Source organism: Bos mutus, chromosome 2 (genome assembly GCF_027580195.1).
Source record: "Bos mutus isolate GX-2022 chromosome 2, NWIPB_WYAK_1.1, whole genome shotgun sequence".
Classification (NCBI taxonomy): Eukaryota; Metazoa; Chordata; class Mammalia; order Artiodactyla; family Bovidae; genus Bos; species Bos mutus.
In genome coordinates this window covers 34892682-34906236 of record NC_091618.1, presented here as the reverse complement: position 1 = coordinate 34906236, position 13555 = coordinate 34892682, and positions in this window count along the sequence as shown.

The window sequence follows — 13555 nt, the reverse complement described above, 5'->3', positions numbered from 1 at the left end:
GCTCAAGTAGGGTTTGAATATGTCAGATGATTAACACAGGAGGAAGCATCATAAAGTGGATATAACTCATACATTTGTTGGGGTTTATAATCTATACTAGGAAAAGGAAATGGCAACCCACTCCAGTATTCTTGCCTGGAGGATCCCAGGGATGGGGGAGCCTGGTGGGCTGCCATCTATGGGGTCGCATAGAATCAGACATGACTGAAGCGACTTAGCAGCAGCATAATCTATACTCTCGGAGGAATAAAGTAGAACACTTGTTGTCCAATGGTTATATAATAAAATAAGTTTGTATAAATGACAAGTGGGAAGAAAGATCTTAAAACAATATGTTCTTATCTTGGCTACTTTCCAAATTGTCTGACATCTAGGGTCTTATCTTCTCTGGACCTGAGGCTGTCCTATAGGTAAATAGCTGGACACTGCCCTGATGACCAGGAACAGTGTCCACAGCACCTTATAAAGAAAATACCCTTTCTAGAATGCTCCCAGTTTAAAATCTTATAACCTCTTGCCTTTGGCTATTTAGTAAAGTTGTAGTGGTACTGAAAGTCTGAGGCCAGAAGAAATTTTAATGGTAATCAATAATGATAATATAAAAATAATAGCATCCCTCATTTATAGGAAGCCTCCCAGGTTACAAGAGTCTATGAGACATTTTGCATAAGCTGTTTTTTCATTGGTTATAAATATGCTCTAACTAGTAGGCCCTATCTCTATTTCCTTTCACAAACAAATTTTGCCTAAAAGAATTATACAATTATTCTATATCCTAACTTCCAGGATGCTTTTAACTTTCTCTGCTAAAAATAATATGTGTATGTATATATACATGAGTATATATGTGTGTATGTATCTATGTATATGCACACACTCAAGTTAGAAATGTGTGTAAATTTAAAAGTGAAATAAAATGCATAATCAAACCATTGAGCTATGAACACTTTGATGTATAGCTTTTTAAAAACTGTCATATATACATATGTACACATTGTTTATTCACAATGGAGGCATTGTGTTCATTTGGTTTATAATTTTTTTCTAATTATAAATTATCAATGCTTTTCCATAACGTTCAATAGTTACCAATTTTTCATGGTTTTTTGTGTGTGTGTGTGTGTGTGTGTGTGTGTGCACGCACGCATGCTCAGTTGTATCTAACTCTTTGCAACCTCATGGACTGCAGCCTACCAGGCTCCTCTGTCCATGGAATTTACCAGGCAAGAAAACTGGAGTGGGTTGCCATTTCCTATGCCAGGGGATCTTTCTGACCCAGAGATCGAACATGCATCTCTTGTATATCCTGCATTAGCAGGTGGATTCTTTACCACTGCCCACCTGGGAAGTAGCAAAAGGTGCCCTGATAGTAGTTATCATTGTTGCATGTTATCATAAAGCACAGATTTCTTAAATCAATCTCAAGCCATTAGATATTTTAAGTATTTTTGTCTATATTTAACAAACACTCAATATAAATATAGTATTATTCACTTAATTCTTGTCAAACTCAATTAAGCAATAACAGTTTTTTCTGATTATGGTAATCCTTTTTACTATATTACAGATAAAGAAGTTGAAACTCAGAAAAGTTAAGTAACTTACCCAAGGTCACAGAGCTGATAAGTGGCAGATTTACATTCAAGTTGAGACAGAGGAGCCTGACAGGCTACAATCCATGGAGTCGCAAAGGGCAGGACACGACTACGTGACTGAGCACGCACACGCGTCTGGCTCTAGAGCGAGTGCTTGTAACTACTGTGATACAGTTACTATCATAAATAATCCTGTAATGGATCTCCTCATTTCTTTTTTTTTTCTTTTTTGAGAAAATCCCTAGAATGCGAAGGCTGAATTCTGGCTTTTCAAATGCATTGACACTTGACCTTCAGAAAGTTGATACTTTTCTTTCCCACAAGCTGTATATTTCTAGACCTTAGATAAAACTGAGCATTTTAATTTAAAATTAAATCTCCTGCCGTTGTAGTTCTCATTTGCAATCCTCTTGATTTAGTGGACTTTTTTGAGTCACCTTTGAGCACCCTTGGCCTTGGGTTATTTTCCCTCACTTGCTTCTCATGCAACTCTGCTGTTCAATGTGAGATCACCCTCTGCTGCTCCCCTCTAACTTGTGTTAACATTCCTTCTCTGTTTCCTTCACTGATACTTTCCCCTGACCTCCTTTTTAATTTTAGTGTTTCTTAACTCTCCACTTGATTCTCTTCTCATGTTACAGTCTCCCTGGGAAATCTCATCCACCCCTCATGACTTTAACAATTTAAATGCTAATACCATGCAAATCTTATCTCTTCCCAGACATCACCCCTAAATTCTAGACTTATATATGTAACTATCTATTAGACATCTTTACCAGGGATGTTCTCCAGGCTTTAAAAACCAGAATATATTTAAAATTGAACTCAACATTTTCCCTCTAAACTTCCTCTTCATCTTGTATTTACCATCTCAATTTGATGTTACCATCACACACCAAATATTTAATGTGAGACTCATTGTAAATTAGCACTTACACCGTAGGGTAAGGATGAAGAGCAATGATTTTGAATCAAGTAAATCCGGATTTGAACCTTACCTATGCTACTTAAAATCTGGAAGACCCTGGAAAAGTTGTTTAAACTCTCTAAACTCCAATTTTATTTTCTATAAAATGAGGATAAAAATACCCACTCTGCCAGGCTATTAAGAAGAAGAAATGGGATGGTATATGTTACAGATGTTCTCAATGGAGTTCCTGATATACTAAAACACTTAATAAAGAGTATTGCTATTGGGGGAATAATGTCTCACCTCTCGATAGGCAGGAAGTTAACCAAAAGCAATGAGAGGCAGCCCCTTCAGCTAACCATCCAATAACCACCTAATCCCACCAAGAAATGTATCAGGCCTGCAGCTAATATGCCCCCTAACATACTCCAAATTTGTAGCTAATATACTCCCAAAATAGTCAGGGACCATAAAAATCCTCTACCTACTGACTGGTAGGACCTTCCCTACTCTAGCACACCTGGCACTATCCTGTACTAAAGTAACCTTTGGTGGCTATTGGACTCATTAACTGCTCATAAATATCCCATTCATACATACATCTAATTATAACCAACTGAATTATGGGAAACACATGTGTGGTAGAGCATTTTGTTATGTAACCTGCAGCTGTCAATCAGGAACCCCATGGATTATGAAAATGACCTGGCTTTAAAAACTCTGTATCCCAGCCCTCCAGGGCCATTTGCCTCCCTAGGCATGGCACACCTCTTTCTTGAGGTGTCTTTCTGTTCGTTCTTTGTGTGGGCGTTCAGTCGTGTCCCATTCTTTGCAACCTGTTCTTTCTCTCGTTATTGATAATAAACTCTCTTGCAATGGGTAAGATCTTAGATTTTTCTTTGTCCTTACCAAGAACCGAGGCCCACCAGAGGAAAAGTCTCCAGATTCCCCTTCTACTAACACTCTCACATTCAGTTGGTTTCTAAATCTTGTTTCTAACTCTAACTTCACTCCTACAATCCTCTCTCTACCATCACTACTGACAATGCCTAATTAGGATCTAGTCATGTAAAGTGTCTGTCTGCAATGCCGAAGACCTGGGTTCGATCCCTGGGTCAGGAAGATCCCCTAGAGAAGGAAATGGCAACCCACTCCAGTACTCTTGCCTGGAAAATTCCATGGACGTAGAAGCCTGGTACGGTACAGTCCACGGGGTTGCAAAGAGTCAGACACGACTGAGACTTCTCTCTCTTCTCTCATGTCTACCTCAGTGACTGCAATTTTCTCTAACTCAGTGGTCCTCTCCATTTTGTCCTGACATCAACATGGGGTGATGTTCATATGATTCATTCCCTCAAATGCAGTCAAATATAATTCTAGAAGTGTCGGCTATAACTCTACTCCTTTCTTTCCCATGCCATGAGAAATGTACTAGAATAAGAGTTCAGAGATCAGATCAGTTGCTCAGTCGTGTCCGACTCTTTGTGACCCCATGAATCGCAGCACGCCAGGCCTCCCTGTCCATCACCAACTCCCGGAGTTCACCCAGACTCACATCCATCGAGTCAGTGATGCCATCCAGTCATCTTAGCCTCTGTCGTCCCCTTCTCCTCCTGCCCCCAATCCCTCCCAGCATCAGAGTCTTTTCCAATGAGTCAACTCTTGGCATGAGGTGGCCAAAGTACTGGAGTTTCAGCTTTAGCATCATTCCTTCCAAAGAAATCCCAGGGCTGATCTCCTTCAGAATGGACTGGTTGGATCTCCTTGCAGTCCAAGGGACTCTCAAGAGTCTTCTCCAACACCACAGTTCAAAAGCATCAATTCTTTGGTGCTCAGCCTTCTTCACAGTCCAACTCTCACATCCATACATGACCACTGGAAAAACCATAGCCTTGACTAGCTGGACCTTTGTTGGCAAAGTAATGTCTCTGCTTTTGAATATGCTATCTAGGTTGGTCATAACTTTCCTTCCAAGGAGTAAGCGTCTTTTAATTTCATGGCTGCAGTTACCATCTGCAGTGATTTTGCAGCCCAGAAAAATAAAGTCTGACACTGTTTCCACTGTTTCCCCATCTATTTCCCATGAAGTGGTGGGACCGGATGCCATGATCTTTGTTTTCTGAATGTTGAGCTTTAAGCCAACTTTTTCACTTTCCACCTTCACTTTCATCAAGAGACTTTTGAGTTCCTCTTCACTTTCTGCCATAAGGGTGTCATCTGCATATCTGAGGTTATTGATATTTCTCCTGGCAATCTTGATTCCAGCTTGTGTTTCTTCCAGTCCAGCGTTTCTCATGATGTACTCTGCATATAAGTTAAATAAACAGGGTGACAATATACAGCCTTGACGAACTCCTTTTCCTATTTGGAACCAGTCAGGAGTGGTGCTACTAAAGAGGGTGACTTAAATCTGCTCCCATTTATTTCAGTCTGATACAAATTTGAGTACTAGATTTTCAGTAGCAAACTGCTTATAGCACATCTGTGTGCAACTGCATCATTGTCGAAAGTTTTGTGTTAACCAGTTTCCTTTCCCAGTTTTCTTACCCTACACTAATCCCATCTTCCTCTTTATTGTCAAAGTGAGCTAGTTTCTATTATGTAGACTTGACAAATGTTACGCATTTTCTCTGGTGTAGAATACAACTTCCTTTGGTTTGGCACACAAGGCCCTTCAGACCTGGCCCTGTTTACCTTCTTCAGGCTTTTCCCTTTCCATACTTCACCTTGTATATGACTCTTGAAACAGCAAAATAATGGCATTCTCATCTCCTTTTCTTCCTCTTCCCCTCACTTGTCATCCCACTGTAGTCTGCCTGAGGCTCCAGATACTCCCTTGATGGTGACTTTCATCCTGGGAGCTCATGACCTATGTGTTACTAAGTCCACTGGGGATCTTCACTCAAAAGTGATGGACACTTGGAACACTCCCCTTCCTCCTGATTCTTTGGCGCCTCCTTTATTAACTGCATTTTGGGTTCTTTTTCTTTTCCTACCCATACTTCAATATTCTTCCCCAGGATTCTTTCCTATGCAGTTTTATTTTTTTGTTTTTTCTTAATATTCTACTGTCTTTGGGAGATCCTCTTTATGCTTTGTGGTTTCAGTTACCATCTGTATGCAAATATTAACAAATCTTTTTTTTTTTTTCCTTTTAAGCATTACCTCTTTCCTGAACTCTATATACTCAGTTGCTCATAGGACTTTCCCACTTGATGGTCTTATAAGTAACATAATTGTGCACAGTGTCTCCAGAAGGACTTCGTTATTTCCCTCACCCTCCCAAACCAACTGTATGCTCATTCAAGTTGCACACTTCTATAAGTGGAATCTTCCACCAAATTTCTAAGCCAGAAATCTAGGAGAATCTATACTTGATCTCTGATACTCTTTTATGAAACATACATTTCAACCAGTTATCATATCTTGATTATACCTCATTAATTTCTCTAAACCCCACCACACATCTCCAAATCCACTGCTACACCTTAATCCAAGCTTCCATCTTTTCTTACTTAGATTAATTTATCTTCTTCCTCCAACTCTGCTGCTCACTAACTGATTATCCTCAATCCTCAACCAGTTATTGGACCCCAATTCAAATCTGATAATATAACCCTCATAACTTAAAACCCTTCAAGATAAAGTTCAAAGATTTAACATGATTGATAAGGCTTCAAGACTTGGATCTGGCCCCTCCTTCCAGCCCAGATTACTTGCCTTGTTCATTCTTACACCATATAGTCCAGCTACACTGAACGTTTTTCAGTTCCTCATATCTTTTTTGTTGTTGTTGTTGATTTTTTGTCTCTGATTTTATCTGCATTGTCTCTGATTTTATCTGCATAGGATCCTCTCCTTACCTGCTCTCTTCCTTTGCCTGGTTGCCTGGCTTATTCCTACTCCAGAGCTCAGGTTCTCTAGGATTGATTATGTCCTCCTACTATAGATTTCTAAGCTCCCAGTACTTTCCATATCATTATATCACATTTCTTCACTAAAAGTTTTCATTGTGTATGACTGCTAATAATTAGATTCAAATTGGGGAACTATAAAGTGCCATCTATACACATTAATTTTTTGGCCTAGTACTGTAAATGCACAATCACTCACCAGTTTTCTGATATAGGGCTATGAGTTTTGATTTAAAGATGAGTATGTTGACTGATGAGTATGTTAGCCATCATTTTTCTTTACCACAGTACACTATGTGTAAGTTCTAGTTCCACCTTACTCAAAGTGTAGTGATGACTTAAAATAGAGTAAAAAGTTAAAGACTTTGCCAACCAAGTCTGAATGCAAAATTTTCTGGATTTTTTTTTTCCTTTGAGTCTTTTCTGCTTTCCATCCTTTACCTGATTTTGATAGAAATGTTTTTAATCATTTCTTTTTACTGAGTCTTTCCAAAATACTCAACTGAATTTTCAAAGAAACAACTCTTTCATTTTAAAGTCTATTTCACTGAATTATGTAAGCAGTGTTTAATTATATTACATGGTTACAATAATAAATCAACTGTCATAAATAGTTTGGGCATAAACACAACTCATTCTTGGCAAGCATGCAGTTCAACCAGTAAGAGAAGCGTGTAGGCTTTCTGGAGCATAGCCTACTAGCTGAGAGCTTTCACTGAACTCATAGTATCAATCAGTTTGTTTTGCAAAGGCAATTGATAGTATTAGTTAGCCAAGTCAGTTAAGTGGAGGTCTGTCTGTTAAGAGTGCTCTGTTAACACAGTTTTCTCTCTTCACATTGACTGTATGGATTGTGAGGACAGGAGAAGCCTGCATATCTTAGAAACAAACCACCTCTTTTTTTTTTTCCATCGTGATGTGTTCACCACCTTGTGCTGGCCACATAATAAATATTTGCTGAAGGGCTGACTATTCATAAATAGGTGGAATACCTACTCTTCATAGCCTGTCTTTCCTCCAGTATAGCTCAAGTGTCAACATCTTAATTTATAGACTGACTTCCCTGACTTATCTTTCCATCTTCCAAAGTAAAATGTATAACTTCCCTTTTCCTGCCTCCACTGTACTTGACATCCACTTTCAACCTGTCTCTTTTAAATATTCTTGCTAACATTTTGTTTCTATTTTCCTTTAATCTATTGCATACCTCTTGTAGTCAGGAAATTATTCTTATGTCATGTTTAGTATATAAATGGCACATATAATATTTCCAAGAAAAATAAATAAATAGCTCTGCCATGTACATATACTTGTAATCACTTTCGATGAAGAACCTGAGCCAGAAAGATAGTGTAAGTAATATTACAAGGCAAATAAATCTTGGGGTCTCCTTGGTCCATGTACCTCAAAGCTCATTTTCTATTTCAACTCTGTCTCCTTTAACCACCTAGTAAGTTAAAACCTCTTCCAGGAATAGAAGTAAAGCATTTCCTGGCCTCGATCAATATTTGTTACTTGCCAGCTATTTGTGAATATTAATATTCTCTTTGCTTAATTCTTTCACAGATGCATAGGTGAATAGCAAGGAGGAAGTGCAGATGATGAATGCCAAGGAAAAATGATACAAACTTGAGCAATAAGGTGGAGTATGTGGTCTAAATTAGAGGAATGTGGAAATTGAGGTGGGAAAGATTATATAGAGCAAATCAGACCCAAGGATATAGGTATATCCTATGGCATTACTTAACCCATGGAATGAGAACATTTGTATAAATTATCCATTCCATTGTTTCTCTCCATGGGGGATACTGTTATTTCCCCTATGTGGTTTGGGAAGTCTTCTGGAGTAGATTGATCTCAAGTGGTATCTTGGATGATAGGAAAAAAATAGCTTAGGGTTTGGGAAAAAAGATCTAATTTGCAGGCTGAAAAGTCAGTGTTTTAGAAGGAACTGGCACAAATTAAAAAAGGCAAACGTGGATGATGACTAGAGTGAAGAAAGCACCATTGCTGTGCTGCAGTCAGTAGAGAAGCTCTGCACAAGCAAGCAAGAAAGGCGCACTGTCTATGTTAGAGATTCTCCCACCTCCCACTCCAGAACACTGACTCTTATATCCACTTTTGACTTTGTCCAAATCAGACATGCCCAATACTCATCTTAGTTATGCAGACATCATGTCTAATGTAAAATTTCTTAGTTGTCAAAATCATAGCTTCATATTTTTATAAAAATTCAGACATAAAATCAATTCTCCAGTTTTCTAAACACTTTTATAGCTGATTTACTCTCAGTATATTTAATAATGTAGCAGTTCAACAACAGTTTGTGTTTCACCACAAATTCTTTCATAATCTGATTTAAAACACATCCAGAATATACTACTATCTTTTCTACTGCTACTCATTTTTAGTTTTGTTCAGCAAAGATGTATATACTGTGCTGAATGTCTTCAATATCATTATCTCTGTAACATAATCTCTTTTATTTTTCTGTATTATTTATAAATTCCTAATCCACAAGCAAGGTGGGTGTGGTCAGTGGTCACTCACTTTCCAACTATCAATTTATTTCAATTACTTTACCACAAATTTCATTCCCCTAAAATAAAATTGGCTATCTTCAATGAAAATTAAAAATACAAAATTACATAAAAAATAAAATAATTATAAATATTATCTCGATATAGTTTATCTTCATATTTGTATGGCCAGATCATCACTTGTTAATGCCATAGGTTTAGGCAATTCATTAAACTCTTTTAAGTCTCTTGTCACTCCAACTAGAAAATGAGGTGGACAACAGCATCTACGTCATATGATTGTTTTGCGGATGAAAGAAGAAAAACATGGATATCGCCACAGTGACTTTTATATAACTTAATAAAAGGTAACTGCATTCATTATTACAATGCAGGATTATTTATATAGTTGAGTTTATCCATTAGGATAGATCAAATATCTGCTACTGAGTCCTTGGAAATGTGGCTGTTGAAACATGTCTAGTCCAAATTGAGATGGATTATAAATGTAAAATACAAACTAGATTGCAAAGGCCATGAAAAATAAAGACGGGAAAATATTTTATAAGTTTTCATGTGCTAATATTAGGTATGTTGGAATAAATAACAAATGCTATCAAGATTAATTTCACTTGTATATTTTAAATGTGGCTACTAGAAAAATTTTATATCAACATATGAAACTTGTATTTGTGGCACATATTGCATTTCTATTGCACAGCACTATGATACATCATAATCACCAAGTCATGAACGGGTTTAGGTTTACCTAGAAGTACTCTCATAAACTTTCTATTTCAGGTGAAACGTTGATGCCCATAATTAACTTTATTAATTTTTATAACATACACACATTTAATATATTTTGAGACCTCTTATAAGGTATCATAGAAGATGTTCTCTGTTAGTATAACAGATTTTAAATAATGTATCCATTTTTTATGATGTGAAATTCTTTCCATATTACATTTGTACGTGTCTTCCTACATAGCTTGCAAAAAAATAATATCAGGCATCATATAATTTATGCATCCCTTAATTTATATATGTGTGCCTAGCTAAAGATTTATATGATAATAAATGGGAAAACTTAGTTAATTTTACTGCAAGGCAGGCAGGTTACCAGAAGACCAGTAATAGAATGTGGTTAAAAAGTGGTCCCAGAGAAGCCTATTTAAGTAAAAGAGATCATCTAAAAGCTGTGTTGGGCTATAGGGTTGTTCTATAACTGTACATCCTGCCTTAGTGTGACCTTGAACATCATCTGACTGTGATGAAACCCCAGTTCCCAGTTGTGTGATTAGCTGGTATTGGAGAAAAAAGACTTATATAAATAAATTCACTGAAGCCTCATGGTGAGGATTCCTGTTTCTGTCTCTGTAAATTAAGATGAAATGTCTAGCTCAAAATGAGATGATAATACATGGTCGATGTATTATCATCTAAGTGCAAACATACACCTTTTTTTTTTAACACATATAAGCCACATTTAGTAAAAAAAAAAAAAAAAAAAAACACCTAAATGGTAGTCTATTGCATATATCACAAAGAAAAACAAAAAACTGTTGAAACCTTCATGAGAGGAGACACACATGACTGGATACCACACACCACCCCAGTTGAAGTATATGGGGATTCACTCTCTGGCCAAGTGGTGTCTGTGTCCGTGCCTGTTTGAGGTCTTTGGTTCTGCTCTGTTTCTCCTAGACACATTCAAATTCAGAGGAACTGAAAATTGAGGAATATTTCCCTTAGAATTTTTTTGTTGTACAATTTCAACCTTTTTAGTTATCTTTCTGAGAAGTTCCCAACAGAATTTTCAAAACCTCTCTTAAATCCCACCTTTTCTATGAGGCTATTCCTGGCCCCAACACATTTCCCCAGGACCTGCATTTTGATTCTTTGTCACAGATTTTATTTATAGTCATTTCTGTACATCTCATTCCTTCTATGTTTTATGCATTCCTTGATAAACCTCTTCCTACACTTTAATCCCTTGAGTTTGACTTTGTGGTGGTGGTGGTAATTTAGTTGCTGTCATATCAAACTCTTGTGACCCCATGGACAGAGGACTCTGGCAGGAACTCCTCTGGAATGACAACCGGAAGGGGTTGGGTTGTCATTTCCTTCTCCAGGGGATCTTCCCAACCCAGGGATTGAATCCAGGTCTCCTGCACTGCAGACGGGTTCTTTACTGACTGAGCCACAAGGGATGCTTTTTCACTGTACACTTTCTCTAGATGATCTCATCCACCCTGTGGTTTCATGTTACCATATATATGGTGTGTGTGTATGCACGTGTGTGCATGAGTGTGTGTGTGTGAATGTGTATATATATAGTATACACAACATATACTTTATATGTTATATTATGTGAAGTATCAAGTGGGGTTTATATGAACTTAAGCTTAGATCTCTCTCCTGATATTTAACTAGTATCTTTGATTTCCTACTAGACATCTCCACTTGGATGTCACATCGGTATTTCAACCTCAACTTGTTCAATATATTCCTCATCTTTCTACCCCTAAAATCTGTTTCTCCCCACTGTGATTTTAATCCTTTAATAAAGGAAGGGGTAATAGAGGATGAGACGGTTGGATAGCATCACACACTCAATGAACAGGAGTTCGCGCAAACTCTGGGAGATAGTGAAGGACAGGGAAGCCTGGTGTGCTGCAGTCCATGCGGTCGCAAAGTTGGACATGACTTAGCAACTAAACAACAACAACAAAGTCACCGCCAGGTACTTACTTTTCTGACTCAGAAACTAGGCTATCATCCTCAATTTAACCCTCTTCTTTAGCACCTACATACAACCAATTACTGATCCCACACTTCTAGTTTTTAAATATCTTTGGAGTCGAAGCACATCTGTCCATTTCTGGCCCACTCCCTTAGCATCAGTCACCATTACATTTTTCCAGGATTTACTAGAGCAGCGTCTACTTTCTGCCTGGCATCCCTCCAACATAGTCTCATATTAAAGCCCAAGAAACTTTGCAAATCTAACCATGTCACTCCCCAATAGAATCTTCACTAGTTCTTATTTCCCTTGGTATAATTTCAAATTCCTTGAATTAAAACAAAAACAAAAGCCCTAAAAAATAACTCTACTCACCTCTCCAGTTTTATCTCTTGCTATGTCTCTATTCTCAACCTATACTCTAGCCATATTGAGCATGCAATTTCCTGAAGATTCAGTTCAGTTCGGTTGCTCAGTCGTGTCTGACTCTTTGCGATCCCATGGACTGCAACATGCCAGGATTCCCTGTCCACCAACAACTCCCGGAACTTACTCAAACTCATGTCCACTGAGTTGGTGATGCCATCCAACCATTTCATCCTCTGTCATCCCCTTCTCCTCCTGTCTTCAATCTTTCCCAGCATCAGAGTCTTTTCCAATGAGTCAGTTCTTTGCATTAGGTGGCCAAAGTATTGGAGTTTCAGCTTCAGCATCAGTCCTTCCAATGAATATTCAGGACTGATTTCCTTTAGGATTGACTGGGCTTCCCTGATAGCTCAATTGGTAAAGAATCCTCCTGCAATGCAGGAGACCCTGGTTCTATTTCTGGGTCTGTCTGGAAGATCCCCTGGAGAAGGGAAAGGCTACCCACTGCAGTATTATGGCCTGGAGAATTCCATGGACTGTATAGTCCATGGGGTTGCAAAGAGTCAGACATGACTGAGCAACTTTCTCTTTCTTTCTTTCATCAGATGACTTACTGAAAATGTAAGGCAATACGCTCCTGAAGGTTACTGTTCACTTTTATTCTCTTTCTGATTCTCCTTAGTCCTCTCCATCTTGTCTACCTGTCTGTTGGTTTCTCTCCACCCTTCTCTCCAGGAGTTTGTAAATGTCTTCCCTCTGCATAGAGTCCCCTTTCCTCTCACTTTTCCACATGCATTAAATTTACTTCTCTCTCTCTTTTTTTTTTTTTTTTGTAAGAAGGACTGCTTTCTTTTTTTTGGAATCTGGGTTTTTATAAAATTTTTTTTTAATTTAAATTCATTTATTTTAATTGGAGGCTAATTACTTTACAATATTGTATTGGTTTTGCCATACATGAACATGAATCCGCCATGGGTATACATGTGTTCCCCATCTTGAACCCCACTTCTGTTTATCCTTTTGGACTCAGCTTAGATGTCACTTCTACTGGATTGCTTTTATTTTTATTTGTCCCACTCCAGTGCTAAATTAGGTTTCCCTTCCTCTTATTTTCACAGCATTTTCCTTTTACATTTAGAGTAATAACTATCCCTGGTGGCTCAGTCAGTAAAATAAAAAAAAGCTATCTACAATGCAGGAGACCTGAGTTTGATCCCTGTGTTGGAAGATCCCCTGGAGAAGGGAGTCGCAACCCACTCCAGTATTCTTGCCTGGAGAATTTTCGGACAGAGAAGCCTGGTGGGCTGCAGTCCATGGGGTCGCAAAGAACCCATGACTGGGCATGACTGAGCGACTAACACACATCCTGTTTTATTCCTAACTGCTCTTCCCTGTAAGATAATTTCTTTGCATACACAGTGTGTGTCATATTCAATATTATGCCTTAAGCACACAATCTGACATATTGGAAGTATTGAAAAAAGAATGAAATCCTTATGCATGCT